Source organism: Melospiza melodia, chromosome 6 (assembly GCF_035770615.1).
Source record: "Melospiza melodia melodia isolate bMelMel2 chromosome 6, bMelMel2.pri, whole genome shotgun sequence".
Taxonomy (NCBI): Eukaryota; Metazoa; Chordata; class Aves; order Passeriformes; family Passerellidae; genus Melospiza; species Melospiza melodia.
Window position 1 is genome coordinate 47,301,469 of NC_086199.1, and position 21,515 is coordinate 47,322,983.

The following is a 21,515-nucleotide window of genomic DNA, read 5'->3' on the forward strand; positions in this document are numbered from 1 at the left end:
GATGGAGCTTGCAGCCTTTGACAAGGAAGACAGAACAAAATCTACAACAAGAGAAGGAAACACTTGTAGGTGTTTTTCCTTCCAGATGCCCATTCAAACATTTCAGCTAACATTAAAAAAAAAAAAAAAAAAAGCTTAAAACAGACTAACCAAAATCACTTTTAATCAGGTTTTGTTTCCATGGCACCTTTGATGTCATAAGCTTAATGGCTCTTCGGTGATCCATAGAGTCTTCCAGGAAAAGAAAAAGAAGAAAAAAAAAAGGCTAGACAACCTGAATGCCAAATGTTGAATACACCTTTAAAAATATCCTTTCTGAAAAGTTTTCAGGTCTCCCTTCTCTTTTAAGAACCAAGAGAAACCAAAAATTCCAACCAGGAATTTCCCCTCCCACGAGCCCCCACCCTGCACATCAATGGAAATCTTTGCAGAGAAGTGGGGATAAATATGGAGACCCACAAATACACTATTAAACTGCAACGGAAATGCATAAAAAGACTGCTATAAAAATAGCCAGAAACCATTGCTTTTTTTTTTTTTTTTTTTGTTCTACAGATGCAAACTCTCAAGAAACATCTTTCTGTCAAAACTGAAACAGATTGTGGTGTTCAGCAGCACGTTTCCCTGCTAGGAAAACATTCTTGGTACAGTATTTTTGCTCTTTGTCTGATGTTTTTTCCAAGGATTTTCGGATTAAACGTGGTGATGATGGATGACAGCAGTCACACTACGGTTGCTACTAACACACACAAGCCTTGCCAGAGGTGAAGTAGATGTAATTTGCTTTTATTTAAAAGCTTGTGCTCAACAATACTTTCACTGCCTGATCTGGCACTTGTAGTCAAGCAACATTCCCAGTTCCATCAGCCCTTAAGGTCCTGGTTTGATTTTGTATGAAAAAAAAAAGGGGCAGACCTTTGGCTTGATGGTTTTCTGGGGTCTCTGCCACAGTTTGGAGAGCAGGATATTCCTCTACTTGGTGGTTTTGGTGTGTGTAGGAAAGGAAATAAATCTTCAGATGACTTGCTGCTGGACACTGGCAGTATCATGGAATGTACTAAAAAATAAGAAAAGTCCTAATCCTCATTGCTTCTTTGAAGTAATGATTTTTACATGCTGACAGTAAAATACACAGCAAAGGTACACTGTACTAACTTCAGTGGAAAGAACAACTTAAAAATTCTAATTTGAAAAGGAAAACCTGATAAAACTCTGAGTAAGAGATGTAAAACATGCATATCAAATGATATTTGTACAACATATGAACAAAATAAAAATGGAAATGGCTGGTGGGGGAAACAGGGCCAGCGGTTCCCTGATGTGGAACCTGGACAGGATCAACCTCTGGGTGCTGTGGGAGCCTACAGGGAATTTGAATTGGTGGAACTCCTTGGCAGTGGCACCTAGGGGCAGCAGATGCTCTCTGAGTCAGAGGAGAGGAGGAAGTGAGGGAAAACTCACTTGTTTTCACTTGAAAGCTTGGTGACACCAGGGGCAGTGGGAGAAAAGGAGGGGAGGAGGTGCCTCAGTCAGAGCCAAGGTTGCTGGGCAGGCTGTGGTGAGCACCATGGGGAAACAAACTGTCCTGCTGTGAGGCATGAGGCCCAGGGGGATGCAGGGACCAAGGGGGGATGCAGGCACCCAGGAAGGGATGCAGGGATCCAGCGGGGGATGCAGGGATCCAGGGGGGATGCAGACACCCAGGAAGGGATGCAGGGACCCCGGAAGGGATGCAGGGATCCAGGGGGGATGCAGGCACCCAGGAAGGGATGCAGGGATCCAGGGGGATGCAGGGATCCAGGGGGATGCAGGCACCCAGGAAGGGATGCAGGCACCCAGGAAGGGATGCAGAGATCCAGGAAGGGATGCAGGGATCCAGGGGGATGCAGGGATCCAGGGGGGATGCAGACACCCAGGAAGGGATGCAGGGATCCAGGGGGATGCAGGGATCCAGGGGGGATGCAGGGATCCAGGAAGGGATGCAGGGATCCAGGGGGGGATGCAGGGATCCAGGGGGGTTGCAAGGACCTTCCTTCCAAAGCAGAGCAGCCCAACCTTGGAGGACTGCGCCCCATGGGCCAGTGGCCCACTCCCAGCAGTTTTGGGGTGATTTTTGCCCATTGGAGGGACTCGTATGGCAGCAGTTTGGGCAGGACTGCTGCTGCTGAGATTGGAGCCACGCTGGAGATGTTCATGGAGAACTGGCTCCCATGGGAGGGACCCCCTGGCACAGCAGAGAAACAACTCCTCTGCCAGAGTGAACAGGAGATCTCAAGTGATGAACTGCCCCAAACCCCCTGCCCTGTTGGTGCGAAGGAAGGAGAAGCTGAGGGGGGGAAAAGGTGTTTTAAAGGCTTATTTCACTTCTCATTATCCTCCTCTGACTCTTTTACTAATAAATCTACTTTACATCTTTAAATTTGAACCTGCTTTGCCCTTAGAGCCTTGTTTCCCAGTCCTCATCTCAACTCATGAGTCCTGTGTTAAATTTTTCCCTCTCCTCTGCCCATCTGAGAACAAGAGAGGGTAAGAGAACAGCTTTTGTGGGTTCCTGGCATATGGCCAGTGCCAAACCACAAGATCATCTCCCTAACCTTGTGGCATTATGAAAAAAAAAGAAACATGTAGCTACAATGTACTGAAAATCAGAAAGAAATCCTCCTTATATTTTGATAATATTTCTTTTTAGAGATTTTGCATGGCTTGTGTTTTGCACAAGGGGATGGATTTGTCTATATAAATACATAATTTGTATATTATATATAAATATTTATATATGTATATAAAATATATTTATATAAACATATAAATACATAAATATATAAACACCACATATATAAACATATTACTCATGTATGTTTATAAACTCATGTATATATAAGCCCTTATTGAGAATTATGTTCTTTAAGAAATCCCATATGACACTTTTCTCACTGGGAGCTCTTCTAGGTAAAGTTGCCCTAGTGAACCCTGCAGACATTAATGTTCATTCATGTTCATGTGCATGAGTGTGCAGAGCCATGGTCAGGTTTTAAAATGTTCCTATTTATCCTGTTTCAAACCAAATATTTCCAGACAAAAGAGATTAACAGACACATTGAAGTCCCAATCAATGCCTTATAAACAGGAGCATGCTCAAGTCACACTTAGAGGGGTGCTTTCCAAAATACTCTTGGATATGAGAACATGCCTTATAAATTACTTTATAAGAGATAGATAGGGAAAAGTTATTTCATCTCTGTACCTGATATTGGGAAGCACTGACAGCTGAGCTGGGTGGAAGCTGGTTGCTGATATGCCTAAAAGGTCTGTTAGATATGGCACTCACAAGGGAAAGCCAAGCAAAACATGCCTCCCTGTTAGGTCAATAAGAAGTGCATATAACTATAAATCTTGTGAAGTTATACATATCTGTCTTCTATTTTGAAAATGAGTCCCTGATTAAAGACAGGGGGCAGGACCCTGTAGGAATCCAGATCCAAGACTGGAGCAAGTGGAAGCCCCAAATAATCCAGTATTTTTAAGAGCATGTTGTTATCATCATTACACACACACACATCTGCACACACTGACTTATACTAACATTTTGGGGAGCTTTTTGGTAATTGTAACTAAAATAAGAGTCTTTTAAAAGGAAAAAAATAAGTCTTACTGAAAGCTGCAATTTAACTTTTCCATCTTGAAAGTATTATCCTCCTTTTTTTTTCTTCTTAGTCATGATTTCTCCCTCCTCAGACTTGTCTTAGCCACTCTTTCCCTCCTGCTTTCTTTCTGTCTTGGAGATGAATGGGTTTCAGGAATGAACTTCAGAGCAGTCTCAAAGAAAAAAAAAATCCCTTCCAGATTGACTATTTTTCGATTAAATCCAACAAATGCATATTGCAGGCAGTTCAGCAAACTGGCCATAAAAGAGCCAGTCTTTCATCTCTGTGCTACCTTTCCAGCTGCACTTTCAGCCAGATCAGAAGCAGTTGGCAGACTTCAGTCAGCGCCCCTTTCCTGAGGAGCCAGGACCTTCTGCAGCACAAATTCACCTTTGTTTAAGATGAATATCCAAAGGTGTCCTTACAAACATGCCACTTTTCCCCATTCTTCCATCACTTAGTTGTTTCTGCTGATATTCTGGTTTTTCCCTTAAGGGCATATTAATTTTCTTCTTGTTTAAATCTTCTCTTGAACAGAACAGAGTCGACCATCCTCTGGTTTCATGGTCGGTGGAGGGATTCCTGCTCCTTTTCTCTCTGCACCACTCACTTTACAGCACTTTTTGTCCCCCCAGCACGTTCTTTTGAATATCCCAACTCAGGCTGCAGCAATTAACTTTGCCTTAAAAAAACCCCTTTTCTCTTATCCATTCTCCCTCCCTGCCTCCCTTCCACCCAATCAGGAGAATATTAAAAGTAACCATTTTTTCCTCAAACCCACTCAGCATTTCTGCCCAAGTTAGATAAAGAATATAAGTTTTCTATTCCCATTTTAAAGTTTTCCCTTTAAACTATTGTTTCAGAACCTTTTTCCTTTGCCTGTTCTAGAGATAAAATTTCTCTTATGTTTAATTGTCCTCTGTCCTAAAGTTCAGTGTAAGATCAAATATTCAAAGGTTCAGCATAAGATCAAATATTCACTTTAAGTGCCATATCTATCCAGAGGTACCAAGTAGCTCCCAGTTCTCCCAGATTTACATTACACTAACAGAGAAAATCTGGACTCAAAGCCCCAGAGAGATGTCAGTGCCACAGATGTCCTTGTTGTTTGCATGTACTACAGTGCCCTGATAAAAACCACGTGGCTCTGACTTACACAGTGACCTCAGAGCCAGCTTTTTCCTCCCCAGACACATAAAATACACATAAGGAGAAATTAGGGGCATGGCTAACATAGAGGCAAGCTGAACAGCAGCAGCTTCAGGCTGAGCAGTTTCTGTCTGCTCCACTTGTGTAGGAGATTTAGGAGTGGCCAAGTGGAAGACAGAAAGCACCAACTGCACCACAGCCCAGCCAGGAGCTCAGGAGTGCCAGACTGCCATGCAGATTTTTGCTTGTTTGTTTAGAAATTAAACCCAACAGAGCAATAAATACTCAGCTTGGTACACCTCAGATCAAATCCTTCACTGTCCTCCACATGTATCATTTCAGGGCTGATCCCATCATCTTTAGACTAGCAGCTTGTGTAATGATTACAGTAAGGAATGAGGAGCTGAGAGTCCTAGATTGTGTCTTCGCTCTGTTTGAAATTCCTCCACCAAAAGGGAAATGCAAGAGTTTGGAGAGCTGGCTGGCAGGCGCTGCACTGGCTCCTGGAGCCAGCTGCGATTTGCCCTGGCTGGTGTGACCAAGGCTCCACTGCTCCTGCCCCACAAGCCCTGTTCTGTTTGCTTTCCCGGGAAGAAGAATGCCTGTGCTTCTTTGCTTAAACCTGCTCGTTTGAGAAAAGGGACAGGCTGGCTGCTCTCCTGGAGGAATGAGACCACGAGCTGCTGAGAGGAGAGGGGTCAGTCTGTGCTTCCAGCTCATGCCTGCTGTGTTTGTCAGGATGAGGAACAGCATGATACATCCTGCAGGGAGCTGCCTTTTAATCATGGAACTCGAGCAGGCTGACAGAGCCCTTCTGAGTGAGACCTTTACACAGGTACTCAAAACCAGCCATTAAAAATGGACTAAATTGAATTGAGCATTGGCTGGTGTACTGCTACTAGTTTCACCCTCCCAACACTTTCCAAAAGCTAGAGTATATAGAAACCCTCTTCATCTGACTCATGATTGCTTCAGATCGATCCCAACAGCCTTTACAATATTTGAATGCTCTGTAATTTTATTAGTCTGGCTTTTTTCACAGATGTTTTTGCTGTGTTCTGATGATATTAGAGTAAATCATACAACCTTGCACTGGCTTTTTGGTGATGACCATCCAGCAAGTAAAATAACAAAAACAAAAACAAAAACCAGAAGTCAAGAGACTGTGATTGCTGCTTTTAAAAATTTTTCTATACCCAGGATGTCAGCCACATAACTTCTCCCCCCTTTTAAGGGCCTTATGTAACCAAAGCCCTTTTCACATGTTTGAGGTAGTACTCACAGCACTGTGATGTATTTGTGGGACTGCTTCTCCACACAACAAACATTCCCTAAAATGTGCTCAGGGGTCTGAATCACAAAAGGGAATGGCTTATTTTATGATCCTTTTTGTGGCTGCTGCCTCCAGTTGTCCTTCGAACATCTCTGCAGAGCTGCCTCAGTCACCAATTTGCAGTGAAGGAAATCCAGGCTTGGTACAACTTCACCTCAGTGCAAAGCACAGACTGTGAGCAGCTGCCTCGTGGAGAGATGAGACAACACCACAGCAAGTGTGGGAAGAGGGGCAACGTGGACCTGTGCCTGAGAAATCACTGCTCATCGTGGACTGAGTCATGTGTGTTTATCAGCCACAGCCCCAAAGGTCTAAGTTGGCATCTAACACATTTTTACACAAGTCCAGGGGTCTTTGGGTGGCTATAAATAGGAATTGGAGCTATGGTAAAGCCCCTTTACTTTGAGGTTTACTGTAAATAAATATTCAGGTGAAAGCTTTTAAAAAAGGCATGGTGTTTGGGATTTGTGACAAGAGAGATAATTTAAATAAAGTGTGTATTTTGAAACCACACTATCTTGTTCTCTGGGTAAGGGCCATGCAAAACATGAATTGGTCACTGAATAATGGTAGATTTGGTGGAATTTGTTTTTTTTGGATGGGTGCCCAAGTAGTCTAAATCATGTACACACATGCTGACATCACTGGATGTGAGATTACAGAAATGGAGACTTAGATCTGCCTTTTTAGTAATTAAAATTTCTATTGTATTAGGTGTCCTTATTAGGAGTCCCTGATCCCTTTTAATTCCCATTGTTAGAGTCCCTGTTGCCTATTTTTAATATTCCTGCAATGTAAATACATTTTCACATTGCTTTAAGGATCTTACGTGAATAATACCCAAATAAACAGCAAACAGTGAACCATATAATTTCTGGATATTCCACATGCAAGTAGTGTGAATTCAGGTCATGGAGAACAGTGAATTTATGGGGATACTACACGGGCTTCTAAGACCAATTAAAGAAAAAGGTAGAGTAGATTGCTTTAGCCAGTTTGCAAAGAAAGCTTTGAATATTTCATTTACATTTTGTTTACCAGCAGCTCCAAGTGAGTTTCAGGCAGTTGTGTGTCCTCAGGAGCTGGGCCACCCCATTTGCATTTCAGCACTGCCACACTGCTGTGGTGGCACAAGCAGCCAGAGGAGACCATTGCTGTGGAAAGGCAGAATTCAGTGTTGTGAGCAGAGGGCTGGCCCTGTCCCCTGCCCCACTGCAGAGGGGCACCTGCACACCCGGGTGAGGGCACCAGCAAGGGACTGACAGGGTGAATAATGCACGGGGTGCTTGCACATTCTTACCTTGGAAACTGTCCGTGTGTCCCACTGTGTGTGCATCCCACTGTCTGTGCATCAAAATGTCTGTACGTCCCACTGCCCGTGCATCCTGCTGTCTGTGCGTCCCACTGTCTGTGCAAACTGTCCGTGCGTCCCACTGTCTGTGCGTCCCACTGTCCGTGCAAGCTGTCCATGCGTCCCACTGTCTGTGCAGCCCACTTTCTGTGTGTCCAACTGTCCGTGCATCCCACTGTCCATGTGTCCCACTGTCTGTGTGTCCCACTTTCTGTGCGTCCAAATATCCGTGGTCCCAACTGTCCGTGCGTCCCACTCTCTGTGTGCCCAACTGTCCGTGCGTCCCACTGTCTGTGCATCAAAGTGTCTGTACGTCCCACTGCCCGTGCATCCTGCTGTCTGTGCATCCCACTGTCTGTGCAAGCTGTCCATGCGTCCCACTGTCTGTGCAGCCCACTTTCTGTGTGTCCAACTGTCCGTGCATCCCACTGTCCATGTGTCCCACTGTCTGTGTGTCCCACTTTCTGTGCATCCAAATATCCGTGGTCCCAACTGTCTGTGCGTCCCACTGTCCATGCAAACTGTCTGTGCATAGCACTGTCCGTATGTCCCACTGTCCATGCGTCCCGCTGTCCATGTATCCAACTGTCCATGCAAACTGTCTGTGCATAGCACTGTCCATATGTCTCACTGTCCATATGTCTCACTGTCCGTATGTCTCACTGTCCGTGCGTCCCACTGTCCGTGCGCCCCACTGTCCATGTATCCGTCTGTGCATCCCGCTGTCCATGCAAACTGCCCGTACGTCCTGCTGTCCGTGCAAACTGTCCGTGTATCCCACTGTCTGTGCAAACTGTCCGTGCATCCTATTGTCTGTGCAAACTGTGTATCCAACTGTCCGTGCGTCCCGCTGTCTGTGCATCCCACTGTCCGTGCGTCCCACTGTCCGTGTGTCCCACTGTCCGTGCATCCCACTGTCCGTGTATCCCACTGTCTGTGCAAACTGTCCGTGTGTCCCTCTGTCCGTGTGTCCCACTCTCCATGTGTCCCACTCTCCGTGTATCCCACTGTCTGTGCAAACTGTCCGTGCATCCTATTGTCTGTGCAAATTGTGTATCCAACTCTCCGTGTGTCCCACTGTCCGTGCGTCCAACTGTCCGTGCGTCCCGCTGTACGTGTGTCCCGCTGTACGTGTGTCCCGCTGTTCGTGTGTGCGTCCCACTGTCCATGTGTCCCACTGTCCGTGCGTCCAACTGTCCGTGTGTCTCACTGTCCATGCGTCCCACTGTCCGTGTGTCCCACTGTCCGTGCGTCCCGCTGTCCGTGCATCCCGCTGTCCGTGCATCCCACTGTCCGTGTGTCCAGCTGTCCGTGCATCCCGTTGTCCGTGCGTCCCACTGTCTGTGCAATCCCACAGCAAGGCTGCCCTGTGCTCCTCCTTCTCCCGGGACTGAACAATGCTTCTGGCTTGGTGGTACCTACTCTGGATGCCACAGTTAATATTTTAATATTATTCTAATATTTTATCGAATTAAGTAATACAATTAATTTTATTAATTAATTTAATATTTTAAATTTCTATATTTCAAACTGACATAAGTCCAAATTCTCACAATATAACTGAAGGCAGGATGTTTGGATAGGCAAGAAAGGAGAAGGAGCAAGAACTTTGTATGTACTGCAACGGCATATCCAGCTGTACCTAATACTAAGTTCAAATTAAGTTCAAATTAAATATCACTGTTAGCTAACACAAGTGAAGTGTTTCACCGATATTTTCTATTTAAATGCCATTCCTCTCACATTTTGCTTGGCAGATATCTGGAATGTCCATCAGACCAATTTGGTTTTGCCCTGCACCACTCATTATGGTGTTTTGACTAGCAGAAAAACTGTAGTTGCCATAGTAAATCCACCTGGTACTAACTCTGGGAAAGGCCAGTCCTAGCTTATATTTTACCTTGCAATTGAGAAATTTTATGTTTACCTTGAGAGATGTCCTGAGAAGAGAGTACTGAGATGTTTTTCCCTGCAGTTTTAGGAGCAGGTGCTCTTCTGGGTCTTAGCAGTTCCCAGCAATGTGGGGCAGGCTCAGGGCTTTCTCTTGGCTTCAAGGCAGGACAGAAGCTTTGGCACAATGAGCAGGACATGCCTATAAAAAAAGATGTGACATCATATATTTATCTTTCAGAAAAAAGCTCCATTCTCTACATTAAATTATAACTCCTTAAATCTACCATATTAATGTGAAAATCAGTTGTCTTCCCTGGTTCATAGAGTCCCCTGAATATGCTGTATGTATGCCTCAACAATGAGTGCAAAATTTCAGTTACCAAAAAACCAATTCATAATACTGGATAAAAGCAAAGACATTGAGAAAAAAATCCTGTAATATTTTCTTCTTTAGATCAAATCAAAAGTATTTTGAGAGATGTTACTTTAAATAACAGGGGGGAAAGAACATGTTACTAAAATCTTCAATATGCAAAACTTTTTTCTGCCCCCAAACACTTGCATTTCTTTTGGCATTGGCTTCCTTTCCAAAAGAGTTAGAAGCAATACCAAGCAATGTGAGTGCATGTTGAACATATTTTTCCAGGTCTCTACACTCACAATATCACCTTGCAAAAGGTTTTGCTGGGGAGGTTTCAACACTGCATGTTTCTGCAACAATTCCAAGCATCTGGATACAGAACATTCCTGGGCAATTCCTGGTCCTTCTATTGGTACAAACTGCAGAGCAGTGTTCCCATCAGGCTTGCAGATGACTCTCACTTTTGTCAGATTTTTCATCCAAGTTTGAAAGAAACTTGGATGAAAAAGGGTCAGAGAGTTTTATTAGTACAGGCTTTAGAAAGCTCTAAATAAAAATGAAAATTTTCTTGTTGAGAGAAATATTTTGTCCAGTATGAAACATATTAATTATTAACTTTGCAATCCTTTGATTTTTAACTTCTTTTTTTTCCTGTGAGCGAGCCAGTAACTCTAGAATCAATCTCCTGAAGGTAAAACTTGCCCTTTCCAAAAGGACTTGAGAGGCAAATCAAGTGTTCCCAGATTGTTCAAGTGACCTAGCAGCAGTATTATTTCCCTTCACCCCAGGCAAAAATGCACACCAAAGCACCTGCATGTGTGCCTTTGCATACCATGCAAATGCTCTGGGGTCAGGTGAGGGCTCTCCACAGGGACAGCAAAGCATTTTTCCCAAGCCCCTCTCTTTGTCTTCCTGCCTCACCTGTACCTCTCTGGTCCCCCCAGAGAGGGAGAGGTGCTGCTGGACCTGGGGTCCTCCTCAGCAACCTGTGTTCTGATCCAAATGATGAGATACATTTCCACTCTCCTCGAATATTCAAAAATAGGGGGAGGAATCAGCTTCCTGTCACAGAGATTTTTATATAATAGAAGACTGTCCAGCCTTAGTCACTCCTTGCCCTTCAGCATGGCAGCTCACCATGGAAATGAGAAGTCCCCAGCACAGGTGGCAGCTGTTCCTGTTCCTGCCTCACAAGATGACGTTGCCCACTGGTGGAGTCCCTGCTCATCACACAGGGAAAAACAGAGTCGGGAATAATGCTGCCCCAGAGCTGTCATTAAAGAAGAACAGAGAAGCATGCTGACCCAAGGCCCTTGAGGATGACTGGAAATAAGGGCATTGCTTACACCACCTGTGTCACAGACATCTTTTATGAAAAATCCTTTCCTTAGGATTTTTTCCTCCTGAGAAGGTGAGAGGCCTCAGGAACAGAATGTAAACAATGATTATCTGCTGCTGTGGGATGCAACAGGTGGATCTTTGATGGGTCAAATGTGGTTGTTTTTGATTAATGGCCAATCACAGTCTGCTGGCTCAGACTCTCTGTCAGAGACATAAGCCTTTGTTATTCATTCCTTCTTATTTTATTCTTAGCTAGACTTCTGATGAAATCCTTTCTTCTATTCTTTTAGTATAGTTTTAATGTAATATATATCATAAAATAATAAATCAAGCCTTCTGAAACATGGAGTCAGATCCTTATCTCTTCCCTCAACCTGAGACCCCTGTGAGCACTGTCACACACCTGCTCACCAAGCTTCAGCAGTGGCTTCCCATGTTGTTAACCAAACTGGAAGTGTCAGAGCTCCAAGAAACATCTCCCAAATTGTGGTAAAGGACAAGACAGTGTCACAGTTTCAAAGCAACAGCACATTCACCTTCCTCCATCTCCTTTTCTCTATTCATCTCCTACCTTCACGCACAACTGTTGTGGAAGCAAGATTGTGCATTAAGCAAATTCCCTTGGCTGTGTACACAGATTTCTCCTTTTTCAGATATCACAGCCAATTAGTCCCTTTTCATTGGCCAGCAGGGGCAGGGAGGTCATTGTTCCCCTGTTGGGCAGCACCTGGAGTGCTGTGTCCAATTTTGGGCCCTCACTTTAGGAAGGACGTTGAGATGTTGGAGCATGTCCAGAGAAGGGCAGCAAGGCTGGAGACGGGTTGGAACACAAGTCCTGTGAGGAGCAGCTCAGCTGTGTAGCCTGGAGAAAAAGGGGCTCAGGGGTGACCCCATCACTCCCCACAGCTCCCTGAAAGGAGGTTGGCCCAGTGAGGGTCGGGCTCTGCTCCCAGACAACCAGCCACAGAACAAGAGCACACAGACTAAAGATGCACCAGAAAGGTTCAGGCTGGACATCAGGAAGAATTTCTTCACAGAAAGGGAGATTGGGCATTGGGATGGGTGGCCCAGGGAGGTGGTGGAGTCACTGTGCTGGAGATGTCTAAGAAAGGCTGGATGTGGCACTCAGTGCCCTGGTTTAGTTGACAAGGTGGTGCCAGGTCATGGGGTGGACTTGAATTTTAAGGGTCTTTTTCAACCCAGTTAATTCTGTGATTTTCAGATTTGTATCCCTTACCTATTGCCATGACATCTGATGAGATAATCCAGCAGGCAAACCCGATCTAAGCTCAGGTTTTTCCCTTCCCCCAACACAGGGGCAGAAGCAAATAGAACTGCTTCCATCTCATTCACAAACAAAAAAGCCAAACATTTTACATATAGGCTCTGGAACCATAATTTTCTAATGTCAGAGTTCACATGAAATACCTCTTATGTTGTCTCAGCCCGTTTCCTGGCAGAGAGCTGTGATCTCCGAGAACACATAAATGTTTCAGTATTAGTACTAAGAAGCCACATGAGGGAGCATTTGGAGAATTGAAATGCTTTCCTTGTATCATTGTAAATAAGGGAGGGAATCAAACCTGATCCCTCTGGGATATATGGAATTCAGACAAATCTAGATGTTATTATTCATTTCTCCACTCGCACTGGGATGCGGAAATTGTGATTCCCACTGAAGACAGAGGTTTTTGGTTTTTTTTTGAAAAAGCCCATTAGTGTCTGAAACAGACAATTTCTTACTCTGGCCAAGGTATGCTGTGACTGGTATACCTGAAAGGGAGTACAGATAAATGGGTTTACATTTCAGCTAAATGGAATTATGGGACACTCTGTAGAGGTTATTCCAGGCTGAGTGTGACAGCAGCACCAGTTTTCCCAGATTATCAGCAGCCTTGGCTGCCAGTGTCAAGGAGTGGTAATTTCTGCAATATTCTGACTGGGCAAATAGCTCAGCCTACATGCTTCTAAATGATTTTTACTTTTATATTTTAGAGCTTACTAAAAAACCAAAATCCACAGGTGTATAAAGTTAAATTAATCCCACTGTTCTTATGAAGTAACTCACAATTTTTTTAATATCTGGGGTTAGCAATAGTGAAAGCAGTCAAAATGGGAAATAAAAACTTGTCCACGTGAACTGTAATGAGAAACATGCATAAATTTCTGCTGTATTTTATATCAGAAAAAGAAATAGTCAGCTGCCACTTGGGCTATCCTTATTGACAGTCAGCTCAGTCAAATAACATCATGTGACTTTACCAAAAACATTTTTGTCAGTAGTGCTAAACAGGTGTTCAATAAATAAAACATTTAGCTCTCTACCTCAAAAGTCAATATTCATAGGACTCGTTGTCAATCAAAGAAACTCGTATTAAAGGCAATTTTGAAATCAATAGGAAAGGACTCCACCAAGATCCTGTTTTTCCCCTCATTATTTATACCTAAAATTGGCTAAAGAACAAGCAACTAATGAACTGCATAAAAATCAGGTTGCAGCTATGACCACACACAGCTGTGAACGTTTGACTGCAAAATTTGCAACTCCTTTTAAGGGGCACGCTTCCTTTAGTCACTTTCTGCCTAAATTATATAATAACCAACTCCAGGCGTGGCAGAGAGGTGGAAGGGAAATGAAATAAAAGAAAAAAAAAAAAAAAAAAAAAAGAGGAGCACAAAATTTTAGCTTTTAAGTGGGTTTGCTTGGGGCTGCTGGAGGAGGCTGGGTGTGCTGTTTTGGGGGAAGGGGGAAAGGGGTGGTGGGTGCCCGCTGAGCCATGCCAGGCGCCCAGTGACCACCTCTGAGGGGCTTGGCTGCCTGCCTGCAGGGTGGCCCTGCAAACCCCCCTGGGAAACTGATCCTCCCTGCAAATAATCCCTGTTTGTCAAGGGATTAAGCCTAACCCAGATGGCTGCAGGCAGCGGCTGGGTCTCGGTGCCCCCAGCACAGGGGGATGCTCAGGGGGCTGCAGCTGGGGCAGAGCTCTGCAGGTCCCCTCTGCTGCCAGCCCCAAAATCCTGCCCTGATGGGGCAGCACATTCACCCCCTATTGTTGCCACCCTCTCACTGCCTGCTGCTCCCTTTGCACCAAGTCATCTGACCCTTCTCAGCAAGGCAGGGCAGCTCTGGAAATCTGGTGCTTGCCGATATCCTCATCTCCAGAGAACAATTCTTTCCTGCTCCAGTAAATAGGACTTTAAAGGTAAATGGTATTATAGTGTTAATTTCAAAGTGAATTATTCAAAAAGTGCTCCATATATCAGCAAGCACCATTTTGTGGAACTATATTAATGTTCTTAAATACAGTTCTCCCTTTCTAAAAGCTGTTTTATAGATCCAGGAAATATGTCTGGTATGAAGAAGTGCTTATTGTAAAGGATGTTTCAGCAGTTGTGTCCAATTAATGAGGAAGACAGGATGTAGTCCTATATAAGAAATAGCACAACAGCAATAATTCCTTGGGGCTTGAGAATCTTCACACTTTCAGATCCTGCACAGTTATCCATTCATTCAAGATACCAGATCAGTTTTGTTTCATATTCTTATTTTAACTCATAAAAAAGGAGAAAAAAAATAAAAAGAAAAGAAAAAAAGTAAGCTCTCCTTTCAACAAAGGCTCCCTGTAAAGAATTGAGAAGCTGAAAATAAGAAACTATAGCTTTTCAGCAGAGATGCCTCCAAGTAAATGACTCAAAAAGGACCTTGAAGCTTCCAGGATTAGCTGAAACAAGCAGAAAACTCCCAATGCTGACAGCAATGGCCATTCAATAACGAAAGGACCAGACTGCAAAATTCCATTTTATCCCTGTGATTCAACCATCAGCCCCCTTACTTGGTTTATCAAATTTAAAAGGTGAAAAGAAGACATATGAGGTGCAGAAGGCCCCCTCCTAGATTTCTCCATATCGACATGTTACTGAACACATTTCAGCAAACAAACTATAGCCTTACTTTAAGGGACAATGTATGTTCTTTGAAACTGTACGGCAATAGGAATCTGAGCAGAAATCTTGGTTTTCTGGATTTTTCCCAGTCAGATGAAAGGGCCAAAACTTCCCATCCCTTATGCCCCACATCCATTACATGAACTCCATGGCACTGAGGATTAAAAACAAATAAATGCAAATATTAAGAGGATTTAAAATGTCTGTGAGGTGGCTGTGTCCCTGTTGTCTTTAGTAAATAATGGCTGAATCTATCTTTATTTGTGTTACCAAATTGCTTATGGGCTCAGCCAGGCTTGGAATCCTACAGTGAGGGCCAGGGCAGGCTGGGGCTGGAGGTGACAGCAGGCAAGAATTGTTCTCATCCCTGTTGTGCTGAGATAATTGTGGCATGGGGAGATTACACCCAACTGAGCACCAGCAGCAGTTGCTGCCCTTGGGAGCTTGAGGGAGGCGGCAGGAAACTGGAGCTGCTCCCTCTGAGGTTAACAGGGCCATGGCTCACACTGTAAACACCAAAAGGTGCTCCTTAAAAAGCAGCCTGCCCCCTTGAACTCATGATTGCCTTCCTGAGCCTCACAAAGCCCTCCCTGCTCTTGACAGAAGAGCTGGTGGCTGTGGTGTCAGTGCTGGGAGCCCCAGTTCACTGGGGAGGCTGGATCTGAGAGCCAGGGTTTGGTCTTGGCTCTTGCTGTGCAGGTGAAAAATCCAGTCACAGTTTATTTATATTTTATGTAGGGTTATATTTATATCAAATACCACCTGGATTATTGCACTGTATTACAGGATGAGTGCTATTATTCTGCTCCTTAGTCTCAAACCTTCCTCTCATGAAGAGATGGTTTCATCTACACTGTTCATACTTAAAATACAGAGGAGAGCACATTTGTGGTGACACTTTTTACATCAATTGGAAGCCCTGTAATATTCAGCTGTCTTGCACACCTGCAACAAGGAACTCTGGCAAATCACACTGGCTGCTTGTGATGGAAAACAAAAGAATGAGATATCTCCCATTCAGTGGGTTTCAGACTTTTTCTTTTTAGAGTGAGTTTGACACTTATGCATTTGAACTGACCACAGTATTGTCTTTTCACACTGACAGTTAGTATATATATTTGTGCAATATTTTTTTATCAGAGATGACTTGGTTTTAAATCCTCAGGTTTATTAAAGAAAAATAAAACAATCCCTCTCAAAACTCGTGGTAGAGACGATAAATCTTAAACTGCCCTTCTTTGTGAAAAACCCTCACTGGCATTCAGCTACCTTGTGAAAATCACCTGCATGGCAAGCAGCCAGAGAGAAACAAAATCTTAAAACATTTTCTTATGGACAAGTGAAGGATGAGAGCTTAAAATCCAAAACTCATCTTGTTGGCTAGCAGATGAAACAGGTTCAGACAAACACTTGTGCCACACATTCAGCCCTGGGCCATGCCAGCATTATGGTCTCTTGACCATGTTTTAATGCCATACTGCCAAAGCCTAACTACTACTACTTTACTACTACTACTAATTCTGGAGATTCAATAGAAGGAGAACTTGATGGAGGAAAACTGGAGGACAGCCCACCACAACCCTGCCCAGAGCTACAGGTGCAGCAGAGAATTTCACCACTGCTCACATATGGTGCTGAGCACAAGCAAACAGAATTTTTTTTCCCTGGGACTTACAAATTGGCCAAGTTTCAGCAGATTTTCATGAGGCTGGCTAAAAGAACATCATCAACATGAGGCTGACAGACCTGCTTACTTACCAAATAACACTTAGCCAATTTTTGAATTCCTGTTCTCAGGCAGGAAGGCACCATAAATGAAACAAGTTTTCCCCAGAACAAAAATAAAGTACTAAACTAAAATATTTCTCGCTATCTTTACTCCAAAGGTTATTCTGATTTCTTTCTCACACATACACAAATCATCTTTACACCATCTTCAGCAGAGAAAATGCCATTCCCAGAAACAAAACTCTACTGAAGTTAAAAAAACAGAGATAAAGATGGTCCTTACTGGGCCATGTCAGGCAGCTTTCATCATGGTGCTCCAAGCTGAGCCAAAAAAAGATGCATGGTTCAACAGAGCAAGAGAGACAACCAGCAGGGGAAACACATCCGAGGCATGTCTGGAGGTGAGATTTGCACAGGAGAGGTTTGCAAAGAGCTTTGGCTCTAAAGGTAACGTGTGGGGTGAGTGATGTTTGCTATACATTTCTTTGCTGTTTTTCTTAACCCACATGTGCTCCTCCTTATAAGCCAGCCTCTGTGGGATGAGGGCTGTTCCAAAGGCAATCCTCACAGCCTGCAGTGCTGCAGGTGTTTGCAAATGCCACCATGCCTGTGCTCTCTGACTGGAGAGAGGTGCCTGCTTTGCTATTTATACAGCTATTTACCCCAAAACAAGCCTTATTTCAGCTCATTTGGACAAGGCCAGCCACAAGTCCAGCTCTTGCTGTCCTTCCCATCCCGACACACCTGGGGAGAGCTGCTGGAAGGAGAGGTTCTGGGTGCCAGTTCTCATGGCTTGTGTCAGCTCCACGGCTTTGCTGGCAGGCTGCGGGCCACAGCCACCTTGAGAGCGGCCGGCAGAAGGCACAGACTGCAGGGGAGCCAGCTGGTGCAGGGAGGGACTGGCTCTCAGGCTTTCAAACACACCCACTGTGCTCGGGAACAGCTTGCACAGGGGCACTGTCTGTGCACTGCCCCTGCACAGGCTGAGATTCAGTAGAGAGGCCCTGGTACTTCTCTCTTCGTGCATCCTTTCCTGAGAGCATTAGAATGGGTCTGAGGAAAAATTTACCTTTTTTCCCCAGCTTTCTTGGCCCCTCCTGCCCCTCCAAGCAGACAGAGGTGCTTGGAGCCTGGTTTCTGTTTCCTGAGCACCATCCCCAGAGCTTTGCTCCCTTCCACCTTTCATTCTCCCAGCTCTCCATGTCTGCCCTACTGGGATTAGAGTGACTGGGCTTTGTCACAGCCCTTGGTGAGAGTCACAAACCAGACTGGCCCAGCTGGACCTGCTCAGCACCGGTTTGCTCCCTCCCCATTAGATGCAGTCATTTCCATGCAATGGGAAACCTCCTTTCCCTTCTCCTGGAGGGAAAGGAGGCTTTCCATAGTGTTACCTGCAGTTTTTCCACCCATGCAGGAACGTGTGACCTTGGCACCAGCCCTGCCACCACCACTGGAGAAAGCTGCACTCACCTGCTTAACCTGTGTCACAGACTCTGCTCAGGACAAAATGGATAACAGCAAAGCAGAAAGGGTAACATGTGCTGCAGTCTTCAGTTTCCATCATCTCTCTTGTCCTTTCTTTCCATCTTCTCTCCCCCCTGAAAAATAAATCAGTTTCTGTGTGGTCTGCTCAGCACACAGGGTTTGAGTTCACATTTACTGCACGTGAATTTACATTTTGGAGTGAATTCACAAACTTGTGCCCTTACAGTACCAAAACAGACCACATCAAGTGATGTCTGTCCCAACAGCTGGATACCAGTAACTCCAGTTGTGTTTTCAGTTGCCAAACCCCAGAGAATTGGGAGTTTTGTGGGTGCTGAAATTGCCGTGCATGTCCCAAAGCAAGGGCAGGTGTTCAGGGATTTTCTGCCATGCATGGCTTGTTCACAGGACAGCATCCTTAAGTGGAATTTGTCTAGGAGCTGCTTAAGGGATGGAACAAAATGACTGCACAGCAAAATGGCAGCTGATCAAAAAAGTGCCAGCTGATAAGATCATTCTCCACTCTGTTATAAACATATAAACCCTGTGGGCTCACTGAGATGAAAACCTTAAAATCCCTACAATGGCTTTTCCCAGATAGTGCAGATGGATCAGTTCTGTTTGTCTGTGCTCCATCTATCTGTCAGTGTCTGTGTTCTGGAAGGGCACACTTCCTTTCATTTTTTTTCTAGATTTTCAAATTCTAATTAATGGAAAATTGGCAAGAATTTCGTTACACTTTATTTTGTTTTTGTTAGCTATCTCCTCTTCTCTTCCAACTTCAGAACTGCATGCCACCAAGAGAGCCCACAGTGCACTGTAAGGCACTGAAAGATGCTGATATGTCAATTCTAGATTCATTTGGTTTTGTCTCAAAGTCCATCATTTTCCTCTTTCATATCTCAATCACTTCTACTTCAGCTGTCTCTCTTTTCACATTTGGTGTGGTGACAAGAAATAAAAATGGCATTTTCAAAAGAAAAAAAAAGGAACTGACTGATTTCTAAAATAAAATCATATATTTATACTTTCCCCCCACATGATTTATATTGCCTGGTTTTCTCATCCCTTTTGGGCTTGCCAGGTTTAGATTTAGAGCACGTTTTAATTTTTGGCCACTAGCCTCTTTCAACTCAACAGCACTTTACCTCTCATTTCATGCTTTCTCTACTCCCTTACCAGTCATTTGTGAATATAAAAAATCAAGATATTAAGGATGCAGATCTTCCCTTCAGGAAGAGGCGGCTTTTCCTTTCAGTTCATGTTCCCTGCTAAACATTTGGAACATCCACATGATTGGTTTTACAGGTTTTCCTAGAGGTAACGAACAGCAACTTGAGCTTCATTGGGGTCATCATTCCTTCTACAGGACACTGAAAACCACTGCTTCAATTTCCCTATAATATTAGATATTATATATATATATATATATATATATATATATATATATATATATATATATATATATATATAATAATATATATGTATATAAATATTATATATAGAAAATATTATATATATAAAATATTATATCCCTATAATTGTATATATTGTATAATTGTATTGTATGTACCTACTACATGTACACAGATAAAGTACAACATATGCACAATATGCTTCCAATACATATTGGTATCTTCATGTTTTAAATATTTACACCCAGGCTTCTCTGGAGCCCAAGTAGTCAGGTATTTAATTGACTAAATTTGGTGTTTTGTTATCCACAGCTGATTACTTTTTTTTTCAAAATGCATTAAAGCAGCACCTCAGCCCCAGAATGGGTCATCTTTGTTGCCTGAGGGAAATTGGTGCCTCTCCAGAGCCTCCCCAGAGGAGACTGGCAGAAGCACATCTGTGAGGACCTCAGCAATATTCCTTAATCACCTCTCACTTTTATTTTCTGGTAACCTACTTGTCACAATATCATCTTTACTTTTCTCTTCCGAAGAGTTCCTTGTTTGTTTTCATACTTTGACCTCCTATTTTCCAAATCTGCCCTTAAATCCCTCAGAATGTGGACTCTATTGGCTTCACAGTCTACCCAAAGTACTTTTGTTATTTAACCATGAGAAAGTTTTGGTGGTTTTTTTTTTTTTTTTAATGTGCCCAAATACATTTGAGGGCCAATTAGTTGCTAAACATTTGTGTTGATAGCTTACCCTCCCATCTTCTCTGATTTTTGTTCATCTTTGCCATTCTTTGTGGCTTTCTTTCTGATGCTCACAGATTATTTTTAGACTGGAATTCCTGGCTCACACCCAAAAATGAAAAGATTGACCTATTTTTGCCTGCCCCAATACTCTCACACTGATTGCTCCCCTCCTGTTTTCTGAAGATACTCAACATCCAACATACACTGCCTTAGACATCCAAATTTCACACCCACTGACAAAAACCTTTAAAGGGGGATTTACACCTGATAACAGACTCCCAGGAATGGACCAGTTCCAGCCTTTGAGGGACCTTCTCCCCCCTCCACAGTGGTGAAATCTTTAAAATGATGCTAACATTTAAATGACACATTTGGAATTACAAATGAGACAAAGACAACGTTGTGCATGGGTCGATTGAGGGGGTTTCTGAATAAATAATAAAGTTGTGGGATATATCACATAAAGATCAAAATCACTGAACTTTTCTCATTCAAAAAAACCAGGAGCAAATACTAAGCTCATCCAAGTGCAGTAAAAATTTATCTGCTTCTGAAAATAAAGAGCTAATCGAGACTGATATGAATCTGTATGATTTCCAAAGGATTAGGGAGTTCTCAAAATATGGTCCAGGCATAATGGATATCCAATTCTATTCAATGTTCATCATAAACAAAGTAAATTAATGTCTTGAGGTACATATAGGCAGAAGTTGGTCTCCTAAATGTTTTACCACGTAAGATTTACAGGAAGTGTTCATATTAGACTGGGTAAGAGAGGCCCTGGTATTTAAGATATATTTCTAGGTTGAAAGACAGTCTTGAATCTGAAAATTTGATTTGTTTTCAGGCCAACCAGAAACCAGTGGAATTGTTTTAATGCTTTGGTAATTTCCCCTGACATAATTTGATCCATGGGAAGTTTTGCAGAGTAAATTGCATGGGAAGAAGAGTAAATGATGGTGTTAATTAAGAGGGACAGGGACATGGATTATGCTGGCTGTTGTGTATATATCACTGTGCCATGTACATTAGCTCAAGCACCTGCAGTTACCAATAGGTGGCAGAATATTAAAAAAAAAAAAATTAAACTCATCTTTAAGTAGAAATTCAAATTAAAGCCCTTTTCCCTCCAT